Source organism: Amblyomma americanum, chromosome 9 (genome assembly GCF_052857255.1).
Source record: "Amblyomma americanum isolate KBUSLIRL-KWMA chromosome 9, ASM5285725v1, whole genome shotgun sequence".
Taxonomy (NCBI): domain Eukaryota; kingdom Metazoa; phylum Arthropoda; class Arachnida; order Ixodida; family Ixodidae; genus Amblyomma; species Amblyomma americanum.
Genome location: NC_135505.1, coordinates 72076329 through 72102870, shown reverse-complemented (window position 1 = coordinate 72102870; position 26542 = coordinate 72076329). Strand labels below are relative to the sequence as shown.

Below are 26542 nucleotides of genomic sequence, written 5' to 3'. Positions count from 1 at the left end.
CTACCCAACTAGGCACCCAAAAAGGCATTCATCCGGCTTTCGAATGTGGCTGGCTCGTTGCATAAACAGAAAGGCGCCGGCTTAAATTTGTACAATCGACCAGGTGTGCAAAATGATATCTACTTTTGGTAATGGTCACCCACTGCAATTTATCAAGAGCCGTAGTGACAATCGATGGAGAAGAAAACTTCCGCTCCAGAAGGACATTCTAGGCCGCCGCTAATACGTCGCCCTGGGGAATGCTACGAAAAAACTCAACAGTAAAGAGTGCTTTACGCCGGAGAGACTGCTTGGAATAGGTCCGAAGCCATCATGTCTATTTCATTCAGTAATCATGACGTCCAAATCTTTCTCTCGCAACCGCGCACTATTTGGTGGAGCTGGGTACGCTCGCCTTTTCCGACTTCTGGCACATACGCGCCATTTGTCTTCTTGGATTTTTGTACCAATGACGCCATTCTCGCCTGCCCCCTACGCAACCTCGCCCGCAAGACACTAGCAGCACAATTAAACCTAGCGTGGTCGACCCCTACGACCTCACTATGATGATGTGATAACACTACGACAGGGGCCAGGACGGCGCCTTTTTCTCAAAGCATTCGGAGTATCTGTGCTGCTTGGATTCAGGCATGTGACGACAGGTGGACATGAAGCTCCCAGGCAAGTGTTCATTCGACCATCTAATTACTCATGAAGGCAAGTATTTTCATTCCGTTTATTCATTTCCTCACTACCCGCACTGTACCGTCAGTTTCAAAATATAAGTAATAGATCGCGATAGTTGCTCGATGGCCCCAGTAGTGCTAAGAACGAGACTAGCACAAAGAAAGCAGTCTTCGTTAGACTCGCAGCCACTAAGTTATAATTAAACCTATCATCATATCGTCTTTTTCATCGTTGGCCAGTGCGCAACGACACTGACGTTGTATGAAAGGCTAAGTTGTAGAAAACACATCGTAAGAAGAGTTTCAAAAGGCGATATTTTATTTTGCCCAGTTTCTGGCTCTACAATCCGCGCCGTTACATCTAGCCAATTTTTTATAGATTAAGCAGCAAGTTTTGGGGCTTGCGTATGCCCTCCCGTCACCAGCCTGTGCTCGTGGCCTATAAACACGTGAAGCGGCTTACACTGTAAACTATCCTCTAACAGCACCTCGCTCAGTTATGCGCAGCTACACGCAATGTGGGCTAATAATGAGCACGGCGCGCAATATGGTGACAAGGAACCAAGGGCAACAACGACTAACAATCGCCATCGGTCTGCAGCACTGTAAAAGTAATAAAAAAGAATAATTTGACATCCTGAGCAACACGTGAAAAAGAATGAGGTTATTATGTCAAGACCACACTGGTGGTTTTTGCTAGTAGCTGATAAATCTAACTGATGAAATGTCCTCTGAACCGGGCATGTGTGAACGACCGGCCTTAATAAGCAAAGAACAGATGCAGGAACACAGAACTATAAGGAGAATTGAGCTTCAAGTTGCGTCCTGAAGAAGGTCTGTTTCCTCCGTTTTCAATTTTGTTGGGAGTACAGACAACACCATTCAAGAGCAGATATAAATATGTCCCACACTAACGTCTCCATTTAATAGTATAGACTTGCATCTGCCTCCACGGGAGTTAACCTCATGCACACGCCTCCGTCCGCTTTCCCATTCTTTGTGCATAAAGTTATGATGTGCTATGTACGCAACGATATGTCTACTGCTCTCCTAAAGAAGCAGTGGGCTTCGAGAGTATTTCAAGGAGAAATACAAAGTGCACTCACCGTCGCTGTTATATGCGCCGCTCTGAAACGAGCAACTCTGTGCCTGCAAAGTGATGAATTGCTCTTATCAGTCCCAACCCTAACAATATGTCTAACCAGCATGTAATTACCCATTTCTTTTCTCCCCGTAGCGGCTTGCGGGCAGTGTGTCTTAATTCAAGGGCAACCTTATTGCACCAGGTGCGGAGGCAGTGCAATTCATGGGAATGTGACACTTAATCAAACCTGAAGATGCTTTAGAATTTAAGAAGCCTAACGGGGTGGAATGCGGAGGCTTCCAATTTAGGCATGTCTAGCCTTTTGGTTCTAGATTATAAAATGCGAACGGTAACGCTGGATAAAGCTGCAACCTTTTCTCTTATATTTCGTCTATCGTAAAGGTTTTATTTTGGAAGCAATTCCATGCCTTTGGGCATTTTTCGCTCTTGCTCGTCGTTCTCGCCTTCAGCATATAATTTCTTAAGGCGCTGTGTGTATTTATTTAAAAAAAGTTCTTAAGCACAACCCAAATCGCAAGTTTTGTAAATGCTTGTGATTGTGCAAAACACGTTGCAGTTAATAGAAAAAATTTCAGCTACGTAATGTTCAGATTATTTTTCAAGCACAGAAAAGCGTGACGCGTGCGTAGGCTAACACTACGTACTCTGCAAGACACGTTTATACTCACGCATTGTGTCTTGTACTACCTCCTCGACGATTACAGGCTACTTCACGATGATATTCAATTTTTTAAATAAATAAAAGCCCTTAAATCTATACAGCAATAAGAGATTCTTACATAGTAAACGAAAATTCTGGAATACTAAAATTTCGATTATTCTTTTTCAATGTTACGACGGCTAGCCATCGTCACATGATGACGGTGAAATGCAGCATACTTACTTTCGGCTAAACTTTGTCATTTTAGTAGGTTTCACTACAGGAAGGTCACGCGATTGCCGCGACTGGCCTCAAATCTAAACGATACTTTTTCTGGCAGAGAAAGTTCAACCCTATTTATATGAACATATAATGCATACTTTCTTATCTGTGCTCGCATATTTTTGAATCCTCTTAGTTATTTCCTGTCATTACTGGGCAAGTTACTGCTGCCTCTGCACGCAACATTGTCAACGGCTTTCTGCATTGCCCTCGTTAACTACTGAAGCGGCCGAGATTCGCTGTACATTGGAGACCATAGAAATTTCTCCGTCCAATTTTGTCATTTTTCTCTGTTCACTTTCCATTGGCCAGACAATTACAAATTAAGGTGAGCAAAGAAATAAGTGCACACTTACCTCACCCCTCTCCCGTAGTAAGAAGTAAGTCAAAGTGGGCCCCGTGACAGCAAGGCAGGCGAGAGAGATAAATATTATGAAGCGGATGCGGCTGAGCATACGACGGAGGTTTTTTTGAGGCCTCACTTGTTGCCGTTCATGAGCCATCGCTTCGAATCCTCCGACAAACTTTAGAGACGCATTCTCGGTTTCGTATCGAACATGCGTCGAGCTTTCTCCGCCATCCATTTCGAACTGAAAGAAAGTAGGGAATCACTCATTCCATTGTGCCTGCTCACGGGCGCTTAGAGCCAAGCATAGAGCGCTTTCAGCTTCTACCTTTGCTTTAACTTCACCATAACGCTGATAGTAACGAAATTCGCTTATTCCAGATTCAAAGTTTGCTCACCGCCCTTAGAGACTTGTTCCTTCACGTCGACTGCTTCAATGAACAGAGCTGGAATGCGAACAGTCCTTGAGTTACAGCAGGCACGAAATTCCTGCGTATAACTTTAACTCACTTACGTGTTCGGCATTGAAATTAGAAGCTGTGATCCAAATTCACTAGTTGCAGGGCCTCGCGGACAGTAGTCGACGCGGTCTGCGTTTGGACGCGCACTGAATTAGAAAACGCGGCGTTTCATTGCCGCACAGCCCTCGAGCCTTGTTGCCGCATTGACGCCTTACTGCCAATAGAGGGCTTCAGATTCTTAGCGCTGCGAGGAAGTATTGCGCACACAGAGGGCGAAGAAAGAGGTGGTGATAGCAACAAAGAAGTTTCCGATGGGAAGAAAGTAGCGGAAAAAAAGCACTAGCAGCAAAGCTCTGCCCCCCCCCCCCCCCCTTACGGCATGATTCATACTACTAGTATAGTTGTAATCACCGGGCCGGGCATGATGTGACGCTGTATCCTGCAAGCCAGATCACAGCGTTTTTCTATTTAATAAATGCTGCAGCAGTCGACAAAAAAAAAACGGTAACGTGGAGCGTGCAGCAACGCTGCTTTTCAAGTACAAGGTTTAAGCTTTTGTTCTCAGCGAAAAGATGTGTGCTCGAGCGTTGTTTGCAAACACAACGTAGTTAAATCGCCTCCTGCTTATGGGGAACTTGTTTTGAAATCACCTGATCCGTGTAGCTACATAGTACAAAAGCTGTGCCTAGAGATGCCTGAGCCCAGGGTGCTACCAAGTTCCTGTTCAAGCGATTTCCTAGCTGCATTGAGTATGTTGCCTGCGTGAAAAAGGACTAGGCGCTGTCTGCAATGTATTGCGTATTGCTGCAAAGTGGCCAAGTCATGTGTGGGCCTTTTGTGATTTTCATCACGGGCTGCGGTTTATGGGAGAGAAGATGCTAACAAAAGCACTCTAAACAGTCACTGCTCTTTTTTCTGCATTGTTGATGGAGAAAAATATAATTGATCTTTTTTTCTGTGCTGTTTTGGGGTATTTTAAAAGAGAACAATAGGCATGAGTCTTGCTCCTACAGCACAGGAACAAGCAACTGCTCTAATGCACCAGAAAAAAGTATATCCTGAGTTGCTTACTGAAGGGACATTTGGCCGTCTTCATATATATTTGAAGGGCGAAAAAAAAACTTTATTCTAAGACAGTACAAGTGCGACTTATTAAAGAGCTCCTCCATTTCTGAGGGCTCCTGGTCATATGCCAAGTTTGAATAAAAATAAGAACACAACCTATCAGTGATAAGAAACATTGGTTTTTTGTCGAGAACAACAAGCTCCAGAGCCCTCTCTTCAGAATTGGCACCATGCTTAAGCAGGATTCAATGAGTGTCACATACCTTTTATGAAACACCTCGGAGCAACCTTACATGTGTTTTCTTTTTAAGTAGGTACTAAGAGCCAGCAAACCATTTTGTTCCAATCCAGGACATCACTCCCCATTCTCTCGGGATTCATGCCCCACGCACAGTCAATGCGGACACGGGTCGCTGAGTAAAATTTACGTGTGAAACTCGCTAGCTTGAAACCTAAACTATACAGATACGCCAGCCGAAACTATACAGATACGCCAGTCACCGAAGAACGTACTGAAGTCATTTTATTATATCGGATATAGGGTTCATCCTGTGTTTCCTCGTCGATGCGTTTCCTGGGCTTCCTTTTCGCAGCAGCAGCTGCTTGGTGATATGGCATGGGTTTAGTAAAAAAGGCAGTGAATGCAAAGCCCCAGCAGGACGCAACATCCATCATGCGATGAAGAGAAGTGATAAAAAAGGAAGACATTGGAGTACTCGCCACTCTTGCTAGCCCCTTTAAGATGGCGGTGCCGCGCGCGGCGTCCACTGCTTGTTTCATGACCATTTGAGTAAACGCTGTGGCCTTTGTTTGCTTTAGAAAAAACGCATTTTAAGTTTTTAGAAACTTGGAAGGAGAAATCCAATTAGATTAATGTTGTTCTAAGGGCTTTACATGTCATTTCATACCGGCAAAGTGCGCAGTACCGTAAAGTAAATTTTTGTTCAGCTTGCCTGCCTGCTTATTTCAAAAAAAAATTGCAAAATTATTCCACTCAGAAAGAAAATTGTTCGGCAGCATTAAGAAGCGCTTTTGATAATGCTTAGTAACATTTAATGGAAAGTATAAAAATTATATTTTAGGAAATGAAATTGTGCAGTAATTTTTTCACATATCCGCGGACACCCGCACTGCACCGTACGGGAAGAAAGGAAGGTGGCAGTAAAAGAAGAGGCAAGGAGATGCTGTCGTGGAAAGCTCCACAAATATTCCGGTCACCTGAGTATCTTTAACGTGCACTGACACCGTAAAGCAGACCGGAGTCTTTTCGTTTCAACCTCCATCAAAACGCGGCCCCCACGGTAAGGTTCGAACCAGGGAACTTCGGCTCAATAGCCGAGCGCCCTAAGTACTGAGCCACCGCGACGGGCAGGTTTTTCAGATATACGAGAGATGAATTCACGGCACACTGGAAGGGCATTTAGCTTTGAAACTCATGCGTATCGACACCCTTTGAACGCACACATGTCACGCCTATTCGATATAAAGAAAAAATGTAAAAACCGAGATTCTATCGTATTTTAATTACGAACGCAGTAAACGTGAACATAAAATATCTACGGCCTCAGTTCTCCAGGCTGGAGGAAAATGCGCTTCTTGAGATGTTTTCAGAGACAAAAATTATTCGATACTGTTGGCAGCTTATATACCAGGTGCCCGAATTAATCTATAAACGTAATGCATTTGTACTTTTCCAAAAATAACTAAAGCCGTGTATCTGGAGTAAATGTAGAGCTCGTTTGAGTAAGATTGCAAATTGGATTGGATTGGAGCAAACTTTATTTGTGCCCGCAGTTGGGTGCTCGCGCGCCACGACGAGGGCCTACGTCGTCTACGAGGTTGCCGTTACTCGGCGCGGGTCTCCGCTGGCCGTTTCCGGCTCGCTAGGTCCCTGCCTTTCGAGCGCCCCGAGGACCTGCTGGACGGCCCATAGCTGACGGTCTTGGTCGTTACTCTTCGCGGCTGCCTCCAGCCGCGGCGGGATTGTTCTTGATCTTGCTTCCCTTGGATTTTTGATGCAGTCCCACAAGATGTGCGCGTTATCTGCCGTCTCCCTCCGGCAGACTCTACACGCATCAGTCGGGTAGGTCTCGGGGTACATGCGAGGCATCAGTCCCGGGCTCGGTAGCGATCCGGTCTGGAGCTTACTCAGTAGTACCGCCTCCGCACGACTCAGCCTCGAGTGCGGGGGTGGGAGAGTCCTGCGAGCCAAGCGGTAGGCCTTCTGATTTCGCTGTAGTCCGTCATGCGGTCCTTGGCTCCGAACAACGTCGGACGGTGTTTTGCCGGGGCGTGGTTGGTTAGCGCTCGCACCGCTTCGTGTGCCGTCTCATTGTGGTTCTCTCTGCGTTCCGACGCGTCGCCCGCGTGCGCCGGAAACCACTTGATTCTTACTCTGCTGTCTTGCAGTTTGGTCGCTCGTAGTACGCGCTCGGCCTCCCTACAGACTTGGCCTTTGGCGAAGTTTCGCACCGCCTCTCTCGAGTCACTCAGCACCGTGTAACAGTCTGCGTCAGCGATGGCCAGGGCGATGGCCACATCCTCCGCTTGTTCCGTTCCGGCGCTTCTCACGCTCGCTGCCGTCCTCGTGGCGCCGGTCGACGCCTCTATGACGACCGCTGCGAAGGCGTTCCGTTGGTATTCGGCCGCGTCCACGTACCGCGCGTGCTCGTCGTTGGCGTGCAGGTCGATGAGAGCCTTTGCCCTCGCCGCTCTTCTTCCCTTGTTAAACTCGGGGTTCATGTTCTTGGGTATGGGGTCGATTCTGGTCTGGCATCGGACCTCTTCGGGGACAGGGAGCTTCATCTCCGCCTCGTTCGAGTGTCCTATTCCCAGGTCGTCCAGTATCTTCCTCTCGGCTTTGGTCGTGGACTGCCGCTCCAGTTGAGAGGTCCGTTGCGCTTCGGCTATTTCTTCTAGCGCGTTATGCATCCCGAGTTTAAGAGGCGGGTCGTGCTCGTGGACTCGAACAGGCCCAGCGCCGTCATTTACGCTCTTCTGAAATTACATTGATTTTGTGTCGTTCGTGTTGCAGCCATCTGTGGTAGGCTGCAATGTACGCGACGTGGCTGATGATGAAGGATTAGACGAGCCTGATTAGGCTCTCCTCTATCATGCCAGCCTTCCGGGAAGTGACTCTTTTGAGGAGTCGCATAGCGTTCGCCGCTTTTGCCGTGAGACGGGTGATGGTTTCGCCGTTTCTTCCATGCTTTTCGATGACCATGCCTAGGATCCTGATTTTGCTGACCTCGGAGATCACGTTGCCGGATTTGGTTACGATTCTGATTTTTTCGTATTCGCGTTGTCTGGTCTTGCCTCTGCCATTGTTGGTAGGTCTTCGATGTCTTCGATGTCCGCGAGCTTCTCGGCCACTCCGATCATTACCAGGTTGAACAGCATGGGCGAAATGGCCGATCCCTGCGGTGCGCCGGTGCTCCCGAGCTTATTCTCTTGCGTTTGTAGGTCGCCTGCTCGTAGCTCAGCGGTCCTGTCCGTGAGGAAGTCCTTGATGTAGTTGTAGGATCTTTCACAAAAGATTGCAAAAGATGTTTCCATCACACACAAGAACGGCGTTTAATTATGTAGGAATGCCATACTTGCCTGGGCACGGCTTAAGCTCTTGAGATATCATCTGTATGATCCTTTGGAGTCTGCATGGAGGAAGAGGAGAAGGAGAGGCAGGGAGGTTTGCTACCCTGCACTAGGAGAAAAGGGGCGAGGGGATAAAAAGATGAAGGAGAGAGTAAACTAGCAGAGAAATGAAGCCACTATCCAAACTCAGCAAGTGCTCGGTAAAGCGACAGTTTATCGTGCAGGCCAGAAGTTCTAAAAAAATGAAGCAGTGCTTTGGAGGCGTTAACCCCAGAAGATGGCCGCGGCCAGTGGCCGATGTATGATAAACGCTCTTTTTGTAGTCTGAAGGCCTGAGGCTACCTTGTCAATAAGCACTATAAAATCTAACTGCTTCAATATAGGCATATCCGGTAATGTATTGCATGAAGTCTACTATTTATTCATTTATTCAGATGCCTACAGCGCCCTGAAACGAGTATTATTTCAGGGGGACATAAAAAATGCTACAGGTTAACACAATTCAGCACAAAAATGTAACGCATGTTCAAAACATAACGCGAGATACACAACGTATTCAAACAAGAAAAAAAATATTCAAGACAATGCATATAAAAGAACTGGATACAAAAACTGCAATTGTGTATACAAAGCACACGAAGAAAATTTTATACACTAAGTAAACAAAAATTCGCCAAGAGCACCGTCAAAGCTAGAGGACGGCTCTGACGGCACTCCGGCAAACCATTCCAATCATGAATTGTCTTTGCGAAATACGCATATTTGAATATGTTGATTCGACACTTATATTCACAAACTTTAAATGAATGATCTATTCTCGCGGATCTGTATGTCGGATCAAGTATATGTGTTTCTTTCATTATACGCGTTCCACCTGAATAAATTTTATGGAGTAGCTTTAGGCTGATGCATTTCCTTCTTTCTTGCAGAAAGGGCCAGCCCAGGTTTAATATTATTATTATTTAGATTATTATTAGTAGTATTTAAATTATTATTATTAGAGCAATGGATGCACTACATGTTAATGTACCGTCGTATAGTGGGTTTTACTTCTTACCAACGTTTCTTGTCTCCAAGAGATACAACAATTAGAAAAACCTACGAGCCATATGCCGGAAGATAAAGGCCTTGCTGCAACCGCATCTTGATTTCAGTATCTAGAAAACCGCGATCGTCAGGATCATATCTGTATATAGAGGTGGAAATTAGGGCACAGTATTTGCCAAGATACCAATGCGGATTGCATGCCTGTGTAATCACCAAGGTCATTAATACGACGGCCAAAAAGGGCGTTCCTTCCGGCCATAAGATCTCTGATGGCTCACGACTGGCCCAAAGAAAGCTGACCTACATGTTGAGCTGGTGGAATGTTTTGAACGGGTGCTGAGAGGTATTGTGATGACTGTGATGCCAGGTGGAGTGGCAGAGGGACTGCTTTCTTCTAGGGTATGAGCCACTAATGCTGGTCCGGGGGTCTGCTCTTCTGATGGCAAAGGACCTTTCTCTAGAAAATCATTGGAAGTAGACTGTGAAGACTAAGAATCTTTAACGAGCAGCAAGAATAGCGTTCGCCACGCACTGGCCAAGCTTTTAACTGGCAATAAAGTGATATTAGTGTCAGCGTGTTGAAACTGGACTGGCCTTGATTGGTCCACTATCGAGCGAGCATGCGCTGATGAAACCCAATCTTTCCCTAATGTGAGAAGGAGCATGTTTTTCTCGAAGACTTAGGCTCCCAGAACTCCTGAAACCGGGCCAATGGTTGATATTTGGAAGGCTGCTCGAATAGCTAGCACAGTACTGCCTGACACAACGAGTAGAGGAGGCTCAGTCTAAAGGACCAGCATCCAAATTACAAGCATAGCTTTGGTAATTAGTGGGGCCCTTAGGGTGATGACAATCCTCACGTCACGTCAATCAATTATTACGAAGAGCTCTCTACGCAGGCATCTGCAGCGCTGAGAGGTACTCTAGCGCATGAGTGTTGAAGAAAGCTCACGCATACTTATTCTCAGCCTTCAAAGGCACTCACAGCCACGTCACTGTCGACTTCTACATATATACAAAAATTATGGCACACAGACCATCAGCATGGGGGATGCGTATTGTTTCAAAAGTTAACGGTGACTAACGGCTGTTAAACATAGCTTATTGAAAGCGGTTACTAATAAAAGAATCAAAGCAAGTTAAAGCATTTCAATTCAAGAATAGCGCTGAAAGCTGCAAAAATAACGATAGATTGTAAACCTTGTCTAATGTTGTTGAACATCCTGAGAAAATTGCATTATTTAGTGACCTTTTCTGGGGTAGCGCTGATTGAATAATTAAAATGGAACAAGACAGAAAAAGAATATTTCCTAACATAATACACCAACTAGCAGAACGATGTTTTGCTAAACTTTAAGAGTTGCTAGCAATGAAAATGAGCACGGAAAGCTGCGTTGGCGAGATCTAAATAATACATGAGAGGTGGTAAGGAATAAATGGTGGAGAGTAGAAAATATAAATTAGCTTCGATGTAATGTTTGTTCGAGAAACTGATCAGCGATTAAGAGGTGGGTGTTTATTTCCTAATACGTATCATAAAACCTTGCTCGCCCTTTTTTAAATTCTAAATCTGGCATACCACCACAACCAAAAAACTTATATGTTAGAAAAAAGATGTGTGCAATTTAGTTTTTATCCGGAAGTGTAAGTGCATATTTTCACTTCACAACGATAACGGCACTTTCAAACAGTAAGTCGGCTTCTGAGTGCTGATAGATACAATTCACACTAGAAACATCGCAAAAACACGGAGGTGCCGCGTGATTGCACAGTACAGTTGCACAGCTTCAACAAAAAAAAAGCTGAAAGAAATATTTTATACGCTGAACGAGCTGCAGCTTTTACGGCCATACCATCAACATAATTAGGAGAAAGCTCATTACTTTTATGAGTATTCAGAAAAGATTTGAACCGGCGGGTTAGGGTTAAGATATATTTTTTACGTTCTGAGAAGAAAATCCTCTAAGTCAGAGAGTGATTGATCTCATTAAGCCTAGTGAAAAATATCGCAGTGATCACGTGTGTTAATAGATTTCGATGAGCGCAGCAGATGTTTTTTCTTATATAAAAGCCGCGTAGTGGTACCGCTGTATCACGGCGCTTTGTTGTTAGAAAGAATGCACCTGAGGAGAAAAGGGGCATGAGTCGGTTTCTTTATTTGCAAATTATAAAAATGCCACTATCTCTAGTATAATCAGCTGTTCCAGATAGTCAAACTATGTACCTTAGAAGCCGGTTATGTTTTCATTGATACTGTCGAAGTGACAGCTCTACAACAAGAATGTATTTTGTTCATAAAATGGGTCACGGGAGTCAGGTTTGGAGGTCAGAAAGCAGCACGGACTGGTTGCTTATGCTAGGAAGCTGGTTAATAGGATATATACTTTCTGTTTCTGTTGTTCTTTTGAGCGCAGTGTGTTATCCGACACCACCGTTTGCTGAGATGACGCCGTCACCAGCTGCGCGACGTGAAACCTGGAGCTTAAACCTAGAAATTTTTGGCAGCCTGCGTTGGTGGGTTCACAATGGGGAATTGGCACACCAGATGATATGACACAAGATTATTCCTCCTTCCAGATTTATCAGGCAAGCTATAAATGCTCAAATAATGAACAACACAGCATCATGAAGACTGCCAACATGATGCTAATGCCGCACTGCTCCTAACCTGAAGCGGTTGTCAGTTCACCAAGGCATAGAAGAAAAAAATTGAACGAAATGAAAAGATCTCCCAATACAAGTAAAATAGAAGGAGTAGATGAAGCCTGTGTGTCAAAGCAGAGATCTGCTGCAGCCATGTACCGTATTCTGGCTTATTTCAGCAAACGGCACACCAATAGATGCTTGTAAATGTCTGTTTAGACGTCTCGGCAGAGGCACGCCGAACACGCAAGAGGAAGAAGCATCGGATGCCTGTCGACTTGACGGTGTCGACGCAGGTAAGGAAAATCACCGGTCCTGCTTTCTTTTCTCCCCTCTCTTTCGTCTTGAATACTTATAGCACTTTCACCCTTTCCTGCGGCGTTTCCATGTGTGTTTTGTTAATGGGTTGTCAGCAACAACTTTTTTCTTCGCGCTTTTAACCTCTGCGTCGGTCTATCTTTGCAATCTCCTTAATTGTTCCCTTCCATTGTTTTAGTTGTCTTTCATGTTCTGCCCACAAACGCTCTATGTGAGTTTTTTTTTTTTCCTACTCGTCCTGTTTTCTCATATAACCACGTTTCATGTCTTTATGATACTGCTCTCTTTTTCTTTCTTTAACGCTTTTGTATGGAACATTAGCGCCATAGATTTTGGTTTCCTCTTTTTCATTTATATTTGTTGTTCCGCTTTTGTCTTTAAATATTATCGTTTTATATTTTGAGTGGTTAGCAAAATTTCGTTTATCTTGAATTGGCTTTAAGCCCGGCAAAGCGTTCCTCGGCCTGATTACCTCCCTCTTTCATTGATGTTGTACCTTATATGTTTTCCTGCAAGGATAATAAGAACGGTAACAAAAATAGGACGGGGGGGGGGGGGGTCAAGAGTGAACGAACTAAACCCTGCATGGAGCACCGGAGGTGCTCTTTTCTCGAGCAGAGGGAGATGCTCCAGCCTGGTAGAGTAGTTTTGGAGCTCGGGAGTCAGGGGCTACAGGAAAGCCGCTAAAACTTGCTGGATTTGTGTGGCTGAGCTCATCACGTGAGACATCACATGCTTACGTCAGATTGAGCCAGAAAACTGGGTCACTGTGGGAAACTGTCGAGACATCTCGGCAAAGCACGGTGCAGCCACCGATGCTATAAAGTAGTCGCATTTTTCGAAGAAGATCATTGTTTGAATACATTGCGGGCATTGAGAACGGAAGAAGTGAGGATGCAGAAAAAAACTTTCTGCCTCTTCCACGCTGCCTCTTACACGGAGGAAGAGAAATTCGCCACTCTGAACTTCATCTATATATCAATGGTCAGACTGACAAGGGCAGTTATTTGGAGTTGTTTCTCAACTGTTCATCGTTCAATTGTCACAATAAAGCTATCTTCACTACATGACGTCACAGAAGCCTGGCTCAATATTTATTGGCGGCATTCTTCAAATCCCCGGTTGGGTGAGAAAAAAAACTGCAAAACAACGGCAGTCATTTTCTTCAAATTCTTGATCAGTCGGTGTGGTCGGGTTCCGTTACAAAACGTCGTCCACCTTCTAACCATGGAAAATATGATGCACCAAGAGCGGACGCCTGGTGTGCATGGAGAAGCATCGTAACTGCGAAAAAGCAAGAACATAGACGCGAATGCGTAATTCTTCGATATTATGCACTTCCTGGATATAAAAAATTGTCTCAGCTACTTTGAACAATAACGACGGGTTGACACGACCAAGAAACGTTTTTGCTTTGAAGTTGGAACGAGAATTTTGGAGCGATAATTCTTAAACCAGTAGAAACTAAGAAACTAAAGAAACTAAGGAAATTCGACATCGTTCCGTCATGCGGGCTCCGCATTTCCACAGCTCATTAGACTCCAGTGTTCAGCATTATTCCGAGTTTTCTTATCTTGGCGCGCCTGCGTGAGCAGTTATCCTGATGCGCCTACGTGAAGGCTTTTGTTTTGTTTGTGGTTTTTCTCTCTTTTTGTGTGTTTCATGAATAAACGCTCAGTTGCGAGTAAGCGCTTCTGTTGTTTGGTCTTCCTGGTCCGATGGTCCTGAGTGCGCTTTATATATTTTTTCCAACATTAAAAACTATTTTCTCAAATCATTTAAAGGAATCCTCTCCATGTCAGGTGTAGCCATCGTTTTCTCATAATCTGAATAACCTCATCAGCCTGCCTCGCTTTCTCCCGCACCCTGCTGCTCTTGGCTTCCCACGGAACCACGTCCGTTGCGCTCTACGACCAACGCCTATCTTGCCGTAACATTATATGCTCTGCTTATGCTCATTTCTTCTGTAGTGACCGCATTTTAAAGAGCAGCTCTCAGGTGCCCGTTTGTGGGTTCAGCCGCGCAGCCGTTGAAGGCGTAACCGTGCGTTTAGCAGGATGCGAGAGAAAATTTGATGGGCGGATGAGATTAAGAATTTTTCGGGGAAACGGAGGCCGCAGCTGGAACAGAATATGCTAAATTAGAGAGATGTCGAAGAGACCTTTATCCTGCAGCGGGCGGAGTCCGGCTGTTGATGATGACCTTAATCTACAGGGACACTGGTAAGTTTCCTTTCATGAGCTTTGAGCAGGTGCCAAAGTAAGCAAATCTGATCTCATTGTCCAAGTTAATTGTACCTCGTGGTTTATATCTGCGTGCACTGCCAGCCCTGAGTACCTATATTCTATTAGCCCTACCAAAGCTTTCCTTTCTATTCCAAAATGTTATTTCCTTCCAAGGCAGTTGTACGGTACTTTCTTTTTCTCGATATTACTTTTACATCCACCGTTTCCCTTTGCCTGTCTGCGTCACTATACAATTTTGCATTCGTCGCCTGAACTTCTCTGCCAGGCTGTCATCTTCGAATCACACAACAGTAACGGGCTCTGTACTGAGTTTTATCGTCAACTATTCATTAACAAGATCTCTCAATGCCTCCTGTAAAGACATAGCGAATTGTATTAGAATGATCGCGCGTCCGTACCTGACAGCTTCCTTATCGACAATTTATTAGCTTCTCCATGAAAGATTGAGCCTGTGCAGCCTCAATTTACATTTGGCAATTCTTTTACTTATGATTCCTTTACTGCCTGTTCAGTAATTTCTGCATGGTTACTGAAGTTTTTTCTTGCATTTTATGAAAGGTATATATAGGAGTTACTTATATTCTCTTAGTTGCCTTTGCTTGGGATAGTGCATGTATATTGTCTATTAAAGAGTAACTTTCAAAATTGCAACTTTGTACTTTGGTTGATTATATCCTTGTTTTGCCGAATTCTATTGGCATTTGCTTGAGAACTACATTGGAGCGCACAGTAAGCTGATCAGTCCAAGATTTTAAACAGAAACAATCCTCTTCTTGGTGGATTCATATAATGTTAGCGCTACTTCAAGAATATGTTGCTCTCACAGTGATCATAATTCTGAATTGATATCTGTGTTATTATAGTTCTTAAGCTGTACACTAAGGCCATCGTCCTTATAAAAGCGGTATATCGGTTCGTTCTCGCCGTTAATTTTTTGATGTGCTGCTTCCCTATCAGTTAACGCTGGTATTTTTTTCGTTATAAGCTAATTCGAGACTTCACTATTCTACAGTCAGTATATATCACATTGGCCGACACTTCCGCAACTTGCACGATGGACAGATGTGTTGACAGTCAGCAGCGTAATACATTATTTCAATTCGCCCAGAGGGCTCTTCGAACTCCACTTCAGCTTCTAATGTAAGGGGTAAAAAGGTATTAATGTCACGTGAAATATTTCTTTCTTCAACCTCTCTTGTGTATTCTCTTCCACTGTTCCTGGAACCTAAGCCAATGTTACGCACTGCCTAGTATCCTCTCTGTAACCCGCCTGCCTTTTCATCGAAATCCCACAGCAGTTCAGTCTTTAATGTATGTTTGCTGTTCTGATGCCGGATTTCATGTCATCGTGGGAGCGTTTGATTATCTGGTGAGTGTGACTGGATGTAGGCGCGACGTCCTGTAGCAACTTCTGTTGTATCATGTTTTTCTTCGGAATCACGATAACTGCTGCCCTCATTAATGCTGCTGAGTTCGACCGTCATCATCATCATCGGCCTTATTGCACCCACTGCAGGGCAAAGGCCTCTCCCATTGTCTCCAACTAACACTGTCTTTTGCCAGCTGCGCCCACTTCTCAATCTCATCCGCCCACCTAACCTTCTGCCTCCCCATGCGACGCTTGCCTTCTATTAGAATCCACTCAGTTACCCTTTAGGACCACCGGTTATCTTGTGTTCACATTACATTCCTTGTCCAAGCCCATATCTTCCTCTTGATTTTGACTAGGATGTCATTAACCAGCGTTTGTTCTCTCACCCACTCTGCCCGCTACCGGTCTCTTCAAGTTGCACCTATTAATTTTCTTTTCATGGCTCGCTACCTTGTCCTTAATTTAAGGTGAACCCTTTTCGTTAGCCTCCACGTTTCTGACACGTCGGTGATTACAGGCAAGATACAGCTCCTGTACACTTTCCTCTTGAGGGATATCGATAAACTGCCATTCGTAATCTAAGAGAGCCTAACGGATGCGCCCCACCCAAATCGTATCCTCCTACTTATTTCCCTATCATGATCCGGATAAGCTGTCACTCCCTGCCCTAAGTAGACGTATTAATTTACAACTTCAAGCACCTCGCTGCCAGATGTGAGCTGTTGTTGCCTAGCTAGACTCATCGATATTTCTTTGGTTTCCTGCAGATTAAATTTTAGACCCACCGTTCTGCTGTGCCTGTCTAACTCATTGGCCATGATTTGCAGTTCACCTCCCGAGTGACTCAGCAACGCATTCACAGATCATTCAGGTATTCTTCATTTACTCTTATCCCCAAATGATCACAATCCTGGACATAGAAAACATGCTGTAAATAAACGGTGAATAGCACTGGTGAGATCGCGTCTCCTTGCCTGTCGCCCTTCAATAGTGGAATTTTATTGCTGCCGTTATGATGGACAGTGGTAGCCGCGTTGTCCAGTATTTTCACACAAACCTCGTTTATACTCTATTTCAGCATTTACTGTATGACTGCTGGGGTTTTCATTGAGTCAAATACTTTATAAGACTGGACACGGGCTTTAGAATCTTCAGAGGCTGGCGCTGAACGAAGAAGACGACGAGAAGCGCCGAACATTGCGAAGCTCGAGCGCCGAACACTCCGAAGATCGAGCGCCGAACGCTCGGTCGCTCGTGCGTGCTCTGGACTGAACGCGGTCTCTGTTCTGTGCCTGGACAGTTCGGCTGGTTGTTCGTGACGCTTTGCTTATTACTGTGCTGTGCTCTTATTACTGTGCTGTGCTGTGGTGTGCTGTGTGTGCTATATTAGTAGTGTGCTGTGTTCTTATTACAAGTGGTGGAGGAGCCAACGATCCCTCGCCCTGGAGCTTCGCACCCGCGCATTGACTACGACTTCTGCAATGTCACCCAAACCGCTTCACCGCTTCCGTCGGCTGTCTTCAGTTCCGGCGCCGCGCGGCAGCGTGACCCGACCATCTTCAGCGGCACAGATGACACGGATGTGGAGCACTGGTTGGCCTCCTACGAACGCGTAAGCGCATACAAGTGGGACGATAGCGTCAAGCTCACCAACGTTATCTTTTATCTGGGCGACGTAGCCAATCTCTGGTTTCGAAACCACGAGGCTGACATCTCAAGCTGGGCAGCTCTAAAAACCAGTCTGACAGAAGTCTTTGGCCGTCCCGCCGTGCGAAAGCTTCGCGCCGAGCAACGCTTGCGAAGCCGAGCCCAGCAAACCGGTGAAAACTTCACCAATTATATAGAAGATGTCGTCGACCTCTGCAAGCATGTCAACCCTTCTATGAGCGAGGCCGACAAGATCAGGCACATTATGAAAGGCATTGAGGATGATGCCTTCCAGATGCTCGTCGCCAAAGATCCCCAGACTGTCTCCGGTGTCATCGGCTACTGCCAAAGCTTCGATGAGCTGCTCAAACAACGCCTTTCTACCTGGCGTGCAGGCTTACAGGAGGCCGCACTTTGCAGCTTGGCTCTGCCAGGGGACGAAGCTGTGGACCAACAGTCGCTCCTCCAAAGCATCCAGCAGTTTGTACGTGAGGAAGTCGCACGCCAGCTATCTTTGTCTACCTGCCCGCCTACGCCTGCGCCGTCGCTCACTCCCAACCTACCGCGTGTTATTGAGGAGCAGGCCGCTGAAGTCCTGCCACCTTCCTTCTCAGCCACCCCTGATCGCAGCTCCTCTTACGTACGCCGATGCCGTGGTGCGGTCGCGGCCCTCACCTGCTGCCCCTGTCTGCAGGCCACCTACCCGGCAGTTAGAACCCCAGCGACCTGCAACCCCACCTTACCGTCCGGTTGCCCGCCCCCAATCACAGCCGCAGCCACTCAACCCCTGGCGCACACAAGACAACCGCCCTATTTGCTACGCCTGTGGCGTCGCTGGTCACGTTGCTCGTTTGTGTCGCAGTCGTGACCACCGTCCCTACGATTATAGGCGTGAGCCGACGTACGACCTTCCGCCGTCGTCCTCGCCTGCGTCACACTTGCCGCCTCCGGATTCTTCTTCTCCTCGTTACCATCCCCGCTCCCACCACTCGCCGTCTCCTGGCCGTCGTTCCCGTTCCCCAATGCTCCGTCGCCAACCCGCCGTCCACGCGGAAAACTAACCACCGCAGTTCCGGAGGCAAGCACTGCGTCGCCAGCGGCTCACTCAAGACCTGTTTCTGCGCCTGCCAATATTATTACTGTTTTCTTTGAAGGAGTCGTCGTCGAAGCACTTCTTGACACTGGCGCAGCCGTTTCGGTTCGCAGTCACACCCTCTGTCGCAGACTCAAAAAAGTGACGATGCCCCTTCCTCCCGTTTCTCTCCGGACGGCCAGCGCTCGGGACATTCGACCGTTAGCCGCCTGCACCGCCTGCCTGCTCATCGGGAACGTTCCCTACACAATCGAGTTCATCGTCCTCGCCCGCTCCTCTCACGACGTTATCCTTGGCTGGGACTTCCTCTCCTCACATCACGCCGTTATTGATTGCGCCCGTGCTAAGCTTGACTTGTCGCCCTACAGTGACGCCTTCTAGGACGTAACCGGTGCTGCTGCCGCTACTGTGGTCGTCTCAGAGGACACAGACGTTCCACCTTTCTCTTCAGTGCTGGTGCCTCTTTCTTGTGCTGCGCTCTCAGATGCAACAGTGACTTACACCCCCTCTTTACGATGCGCTGACCAGAAGTCTGTTTTGCTGCCTCATGCTGTGCTGACAATTGTTCGTGGCTCCAGCGCTATTTAAGTGGCCAACTCGTTCTCCTGCCCTACCACTTTACTCCGTGGCCAATCGTTTGGTAGCGTTGCCGTCCTCGATCCCGCCTCCGCATACCCCATCGTCGATAGCGCGGCCGGCCTTCACGTCAGCGCCATTACGCCTGTTCCCATCACGAATCAGTCGTCTGTAGATATTTTTCACCGTTCCGTCGACGCCGCCCTGACGTCTACCCAACGAGACCAGCTTGTAGCCGTTCTGCAGCGTTTTCAAGCTTCGTGTGACTACCAGCAACCTTCCTTGGGCCGCACCACCACCGTTACCCACTGTATTGACACTGGAACCCATGCCCCTTTGCACCAACGTCCGTACCGCGTGTCAGCCGCTGAGCGCAGCATCATTGACGCGCAGGTGACCGACATGCTCCAGCGTCACGTGATAGAACCGTTGACCACGTCCTGGCTATTGCGTAAATGTAGTGCTTCACGTGTACCTGCAGCGCAATCGTGAACCACCAGTGGCAGCGCTATCTAAAAGCAACTAAATGCTATTTCCACATGCACCATTAACTTCTGAAGGCTTTCCTATCTTCTTCTTTAATCTCTTAATGAGGAGATTCGCGACGGGTAGAATAAAGTGTTCTGACAACGGCAGCGACAAAGACGTCGATTAGACGGTAAACAAGGGTACAATAGCTGTCGCTAAGGAATATTTGGCTCTCTTGAGTCGCCACAATAACATAAGACATGCCGGAAATCGCCAACCCGCACCCCGACCTCTATCTCAGGCTATCTTTGATGCCGTGAGCGTTTAGTTATGCAGGGCAGATTCGTCACCCTTAAGATCTGGTTGTGCAATATTATAATCGTCAACTTTAAAATTATTGCATCATTTCCAAGCCTTTCCTATATAGAGCTTGCCTTCTATCCCACTAGTGAATGCTCTCGCACTATCAAATACCTTTATCAAAGCGACTGCCACTATTCACTAAGCAAACTTCAACGTTAGGTGCATTAATGAATTTGCAGAAGCCGGAATTGTCTGATGAATTCAGTGCGCGCTGAAAAATGGTTTAGAGATCAGATACGCACTGAATATATGCATGTGTTAGCAATGCTACCAAGTGTTAGTCAATATGCGTTTCGTAATTTTTTTTGTTTCAAGAAGTGCTTAACCGTATGTTCTCCTAGTGATTGCATTCTTACAGCCCACTCTCACACATATTTAGTGCAGAGATCAGGGAGAATCTTCCAACTATACATCCCGTACTTTTATATGCAAATTACTTCACCAACCACTAACAATAATGCGTGATCCAAAAAATGAGTTATCTAGCATGGCTCAACGTCAATACAGTGCCCAATGAATGCCTTTTCTAGAAGTGTAGTTACAAAACACCACTGATCATTTATCCATCATAATAATGAGTGTTAGTTCTGCTTGATAGCTGCTTCCACAGTCATTCAACGTTCAGTACATCCTATGAACATACCCGTCATGATGACTGTAAAAACGACGAGTCCTGAAAGGCTTCCCATGATTTCAACGACCTGGAATGCAGGAAGAAATTTTTTTTACATTTCGGATATTTTCCTAAAACGCTTCACTCCCGCTTCGAACATTAAAGGCGGGATGACTGGACGCTCTCCTGCCCTGAACCTATCAATGTGTATTTAGTACTGCGGATATTTATATAATCAAGGAACGAATGCCCAACATGAACGTTTAATTCTTTTAATATAAAATCAGTGTTTAGCTCAGTTTTAGCGTTGATTCCAGCAAGCGATCTTCATTCTGGCGTAACTCACGAAGAGGACATGCTGACAAGAGAGCGGCCACTGGATGGCACTCCGATTCTAGATGCCTTTTCTGCCTAGACCACCCCATTTTTAAAGCATAATTTACTTTAGTCTGTGGTGGTGGCCTACTCGTGGCACATCATAAACACCAATGCCATCCCCACTTTGTCTCCCTCCTCAGTCTGCTCTGTCAAAGGCTGCAATTTTCCACCTTCGAATCGACAGCGCTTCGCAAAAATCTATGTTCATCTATTTCACCGCAGTGCGTTGCCAACTTTTTAAAGCTTTTGCTGTTCTCATTCCCCGTTTTGCCCCTGCAACTACAATGCCTGCCCTTAGTGATGCTAATCGTTCATTTACTTTCCATCATTTTCTGTCCGATCTGTACTTCGGGATTTTAAGCCCGTTTGCACTCTTCAATGTTGCCCATATGAAACCAGATCTTACAACAAAATATTATGTATCATTTAAAAAAAACACCACTGCCCGCCGATATCAACAAAACGCGTGCACGATAGACTCTAGACATGATCCCCCAGTAATATATCTCTAGCAGACACGCGGACAAAAATATTTGACAAGTTCTAGCCCCTGGGTCCTTAGTTCAGATGTCTCGCTGCCCTACATGGGCTGCTGCCCACATTCTTGTCTTAAGAAGAATGGCTTTCATCACTTTTCATTCAACGCCGAAATTTGAACTTGCCCGTCTTCTTGCCCACAATATCCTTGTATTAATCGCTTGATATATATGAGTTGGGAACATGAAGAGTTTGTCTGATGTTAGCAATGTGATCCCAATTAAAGTTAACGAGTGATTCTCGGGTACTGAGCATCCTCATCTTCTTTCGAAGTCATTCGTTTTAACACATCAAAACTGAAGAGGTTCACTCACACTCATTGTTATTGGTATTCTTTCGCTCCTCCCTGGAAAGGTCTCGGTACAGTGACTATATTCATTTTCTGGCTTAACCGCGTAGGCTTCCTCTACTTCCGTTCCATGAGGCGCCGCCACGACGACTGCCGATTGCAATGCTCTTTCCACAGCAGTATATGAAAATTCTTTATTACATTACTAATTTATGCCGACTTTATTTATTTTGAAAAACTTCCAATAACTCGCTGGCAACCTAATAATGCCGCCTCTGGAGGCTTTGTTTTTCTTACGTGTGCAAAGCAGAAAATGGGCGCTTTTGTCATTTCGAATATCTTTGTATATTTTTATTCATTTTAAGATCATTTCACTCCTGATAACCGCGGACAGTGTTTAATTATCATGAGTTCTTTTAAAAAGCTATACTATATGGTGTTTATTTGGTGAACATTCTTGGGCTTTTTTTTTGTCGAGTAAAAGTTTTGTAAACCGTGCCCGCCATCTTAAGTTCGTAGATTGTAGCAAAACACAGCCTAACAAAACAGTTTACAAACTAATATTTTTGCGTACGTCTGAAAAGGTTTCACATCAATACTGGTTACTGTGCCTGCATATAAATTAATTTGGAACAAATTTTGATATGTTTTCCGAATATGAAGCAGCAAGAGAATGCAAATTTATGGCCTTGATTTTTTATAATGATGATGGTGAATTTTTATGGCGCAAGGCCATCTCCGGTCCAGAGAGCACCATAGCACAAGATATTTTTTTTTTGCTCAAGATGGAGTCAAGGACCCTTCTTCCAAAATTTTCATCCTCATTGAGCAGAGCATCAGGCCAGGGGAAGGTTATATTGTGTCACCGGTGGGTAGCCGGCGGCACTTGGGATCGAACCCCTCAACTCCCGCATGAGAGGCGGATGCTCAACAGCAATGCTACCACAGTGGCCGGCTTTGATTTTTAAAGATAACTTTTCTGCCGTCAGAGCAGTTTCCATCTATTCTTTTTCTTACACAAACCTAGGAAAAATAAGTCTTTCCGGAGCAAAAATCCTCAACTTCGAAATATTGGCCTCTTGCGACATATGCAACTGTACGATGGACAATAAGGTGGTCCAAGTACAAGTACAATAAACTTCACAAATTAACAGCATGCATTCCTCAAGTGTAAACTAAGTAATTTCTTTTCTTTTCAGCATGAAAATAATTTTGCAAGTAGAGAACGTGCAACGTGCTCCTGCGATATTCCCTGCGTGCATTGCACTCCCATTTAGGCAGCCGCAGGAGCTAAGCCTACACAGAGGCGCCTCCAAGGTTCTCCAAGTGGATGTTCCACATTTTCTTTTGGAGAAAGGCGGTTTGCTGTTCAAACACTACAAATGCTTCTGTGGTCGACAAGGACGTACATCTATGGTGGAGACTGAATAGCGATGAACAAGAAAGCTCCTTTCCAGGGTGCCGCTGCAACAGGAATTGTAACGAACTCGATCTCTCTCCCTTGAATAGCTACTGGCAGCCTCAGGATTACTATAGTTTGGTTATTTCTTCCATTCTCCTAAGCAGCCACGTGAGCGTGAGGGGCAGTATTCGATTATTGTATTCAGAGACGAAAAACGATCAGCTGCTCACCTTGACTTATAACGAAACTCTGCCGAGGAAACAAAACAGCCATTTCTTCACGCCCGCAGAATACAGTAAGGTCCCTAGGAAATGTTCCCACTGTTGCCGGCGTTCTGACCCTACGGTTCTTTTTCTCGAACAACGCTGGCTCTATACTGCTTCCGTGGAGGAACAATGGTCACGATGTGGGTGCTAGGACTGATAGCTGCACGTCAACTGAACGGGGTTTTCGATAGCACCAGGATATGCTCAACCCGAGATCGAGTAATGCTCCTTTTATAAGTTGGCTTCAGTGCTGCAGTAGTCAAGACTTGTCCTCATAACACAGATAAAGGAACACGTCGAACTGGAGCCGCTACAGATAAGACAACAGAAGCAAAACTCAAACTTCTGCAATCAATATACACCGACACGACAGGCATTGATAAAGAGAAGTAGCTGAGAGACGCCCCCCCTATATTTCTAACATGATAGCCTACAGGTTTAAAATTACCTGCCTATTTCTGACTCGAACAAGTTGCCGACTGAATTTGTGAATTGTCATCGAGATACGTTTTTATGGTCAGTCACTGCTTTGTTATTTTACTGTTCCTTGAAACCATTCTATGTTGACCGATTGCACTGTTGCTCAACCTCTTGTATATTTTTTCTTTGATTTCTCTCGACACATCAGTCCTTTGTCCTGCCTCCCGCTTTTCTTGTTCTCTCTCTCATGTGATTTTTATTTACCTGCTCCTCATTTAAATGCTGTACGCACTACCCTGCTATAATGTTTTAGTGCTGCAGGGTCTACGGAAAATAGGAAAAGGTAAACAAATAAATAAACAAAATGGTAATAGTTGAGCACATTCTCTGAAGCGGACAATGGGGCGTTGGTCCTGTGTATCTTTAGCATCGACGGCTGCACGAGATGAGGTTAATATCAGCAAGGAGTTTCGGAGAATCGAGGGTAATTCCTCAAATTGCTAAAAAAAAATATTTTCGCGCTAAAAACGATTCCTGTTACAAAAACTATTTGAAAAAAATGTCTAACTGGTACGCAGCAACGAGCTAGCTTTCAATATTCAACATGGAACACTTCACTATGCATATCATGGATGAAAGCGCCAAAAAAAGCAAATCCTTCCAAAATTTGATTTGTTACTCAGATACCATATAATTTCCTTCCATTTCAAACAAAATTTTACCCGCTTCTTTTTCCTCTTCACGTGGGGACAAATAGCAGGAATAACTACTGTGCTATTAAAAGCATCGTTAAAAAGTTTAAGCTAATGTGTTATTGTACTTTTTGGGTGTTTCAGCTCACGCCAGTGGAGCCCTGGAATCAGGCCTCACGCACAAGACCCAAGAAATATTCCTTTAACTTTATTAATTGAATTTTACCTAGCTACCTATCGATATTAAATAGAAAACATCACTAGATAGTATGTCTATTAAAAAATTTCGTGGTATAAGTCAAGTACGTATTTTCACAATTTTCGTACAACTATGTTTTAGAAACATTTACGAATTTAACAGGCCGGCCATGAAACCAAAAACGGTACTTTGCCAAAAAAAAACACAGGAAAATAGTTTCGCACCGCAACATCAATGAACATTATTTTTTTATAAAGAAAGCCAAGATAGTCACACAAAGTCTTACTCTTTTTACATGAAATGAATGTTTACTGAATTCGAGGCCGCATACTTCTTTTCGGCCGCGTGTGGTGCTGTTTACCCGGATGAAATATTTTCTAAGCCGCAAAAGGCTAGCGTCAAAGTATTGGCCTTTAAATCAAGGGCTCATTCTATAACAAATTTAAATATTCCTACTCGATAGCCAACAACGTAGTTCAAGGATTTGAACGAAACGAGATGACCTTACTTGAAGGAGGGCTAGGATTTTTTTGCCGAAAATAAATACATAAATAATAATAAGTAAATTAAAAACAGAAATGGCAAACATTTCCTACCGATCAGCGTGAATGCTACTTCAAAAAATTGCGCATTATTTGGTAAGACAACAACGAAATTATGTGCAGCACTGCGACTCGTACCTCGTTGCAGCGCAGAGGGGACGGCGATTGAAATGCGTCGAAGGCTTGCTTCTAATCCTGCTCCATGAATCTCAGCTTTTATACACTGAAGAAATCGGCCAACAACGTCAATTAAAGCACAATAGAGAGGGAATAGAAGGTAAAAACGCTTAATAGTCACTGCATATTTGATCTGCCGTCCGAGATTAAAAATGTCGTTTTTAATTGTGCACCGAGTAGCGAAATAGGTTCGAAGTAAATTAACTTCAACTGTGAAGCACTTGCTCATTTAATTAGCCCTCATAGATGGAGTAGATTTTCGACGTTAAATCTCCATAGCGGGCGTGGGACAGCAGCGATGATGGTGCTAAAGCCCTTCTACTTGCTTACGCAGTTGCTCGTGATCGACTGCAACTTCCCTGCTTTTTGCCTGGATTTGCCTGGAGGAGAACCATCGCTGCCAAATGCTGCCCGTTTCTTCTCGGCCGGTCATTGTCCTGCCACTTTGAACTTCGCGCCGTTGGACCATGAAAGCGCGCTGCCACCGCGCAGCGACATGCAAGACGAACCGCCACCGTCATCAACCAGCGTGCCGTGTATAAATAGTCAACCGATGCATCCGCTCGTCAGTGGGCGTGGGACAGCAGCGATGATGGTGCTAAAGCCCTTCTACTTGCTTACGCAGTTGCTCGTGATCGACTGCAACTTCCCTGCTTTTTGCCTGGATTTGCCTGGAGGAGAACCATCGCTGCCAAATGCTGCCCGTTTCTTCTCGGCCGGTCATTGTCCTGCCACTTTGAACTTCGCGCCGTTGGACCATGAAAGCGCGCTGCCACCGCGCTGCGACAAGCAAGACGAACCGCCACCGTCATCAACCAGCGTGCCGTGTATAAATAATCAACCGATGCATCCGCTCGTCAGTGGGCGTGGGACAGCAGCGATGATGGTGCTAAAGCCCTTCTACTTGCTTACGCAGGTTAGTTGCCCACTTTCACTATATTCTAAGCGTACCAGTAATCGCTGTTTACTGCTTGTCCCATGCCCACACACTTTGGGATGCTCCGTTGCCGATTGTATTCATGTTGTGAAGTTGCTTTTGTTGTCAGGTGATGTAGAATCGAACCCTGGTCCTAACAAGCAAGGCCTGGGTAATGAGGAT

At 45.4% G+C, this 26542-nt stretch overlaps 2 long non-coding RNA genes across 2 annotated transcripts; both read right to left on the bottom strand.

The window, feature by feature from the left end:
- Positions 1–1159: 1159 nt before the first annotated feature.
- Positions 1160–3147, bottom strand: LOC144105270 (uncharacterized). Its single transcript, XR_013308743.1, has 3 exons — positions 3049–3147; positions 1772–1814; positions 1160–1268 (listed from the first exon to the last, which is right to left on the bottom strand). It is a non-coding gene; the product is annotated as an uncharacterized LOC144105270 (long non-coding RNA).
- Positions 3148–13235: 10088 nt separating this feature from the next.
- On the bottom strand, positions 13236–25471 carry LOC144105269 (uncharacterized). Its single transcript, XR_013308742.1, has 2 exons — positions 25405–25471; positions 13236–13447 (listed from the first exon to the last, which is right to left on the bottom strand). It is a non-coding gene; the product is annotated as an uncharacterized LOC144105269 (long non-coding RNA).
- Between the last annotated feature and the right edge of the window lie 1071 nt (positions 25472–26542).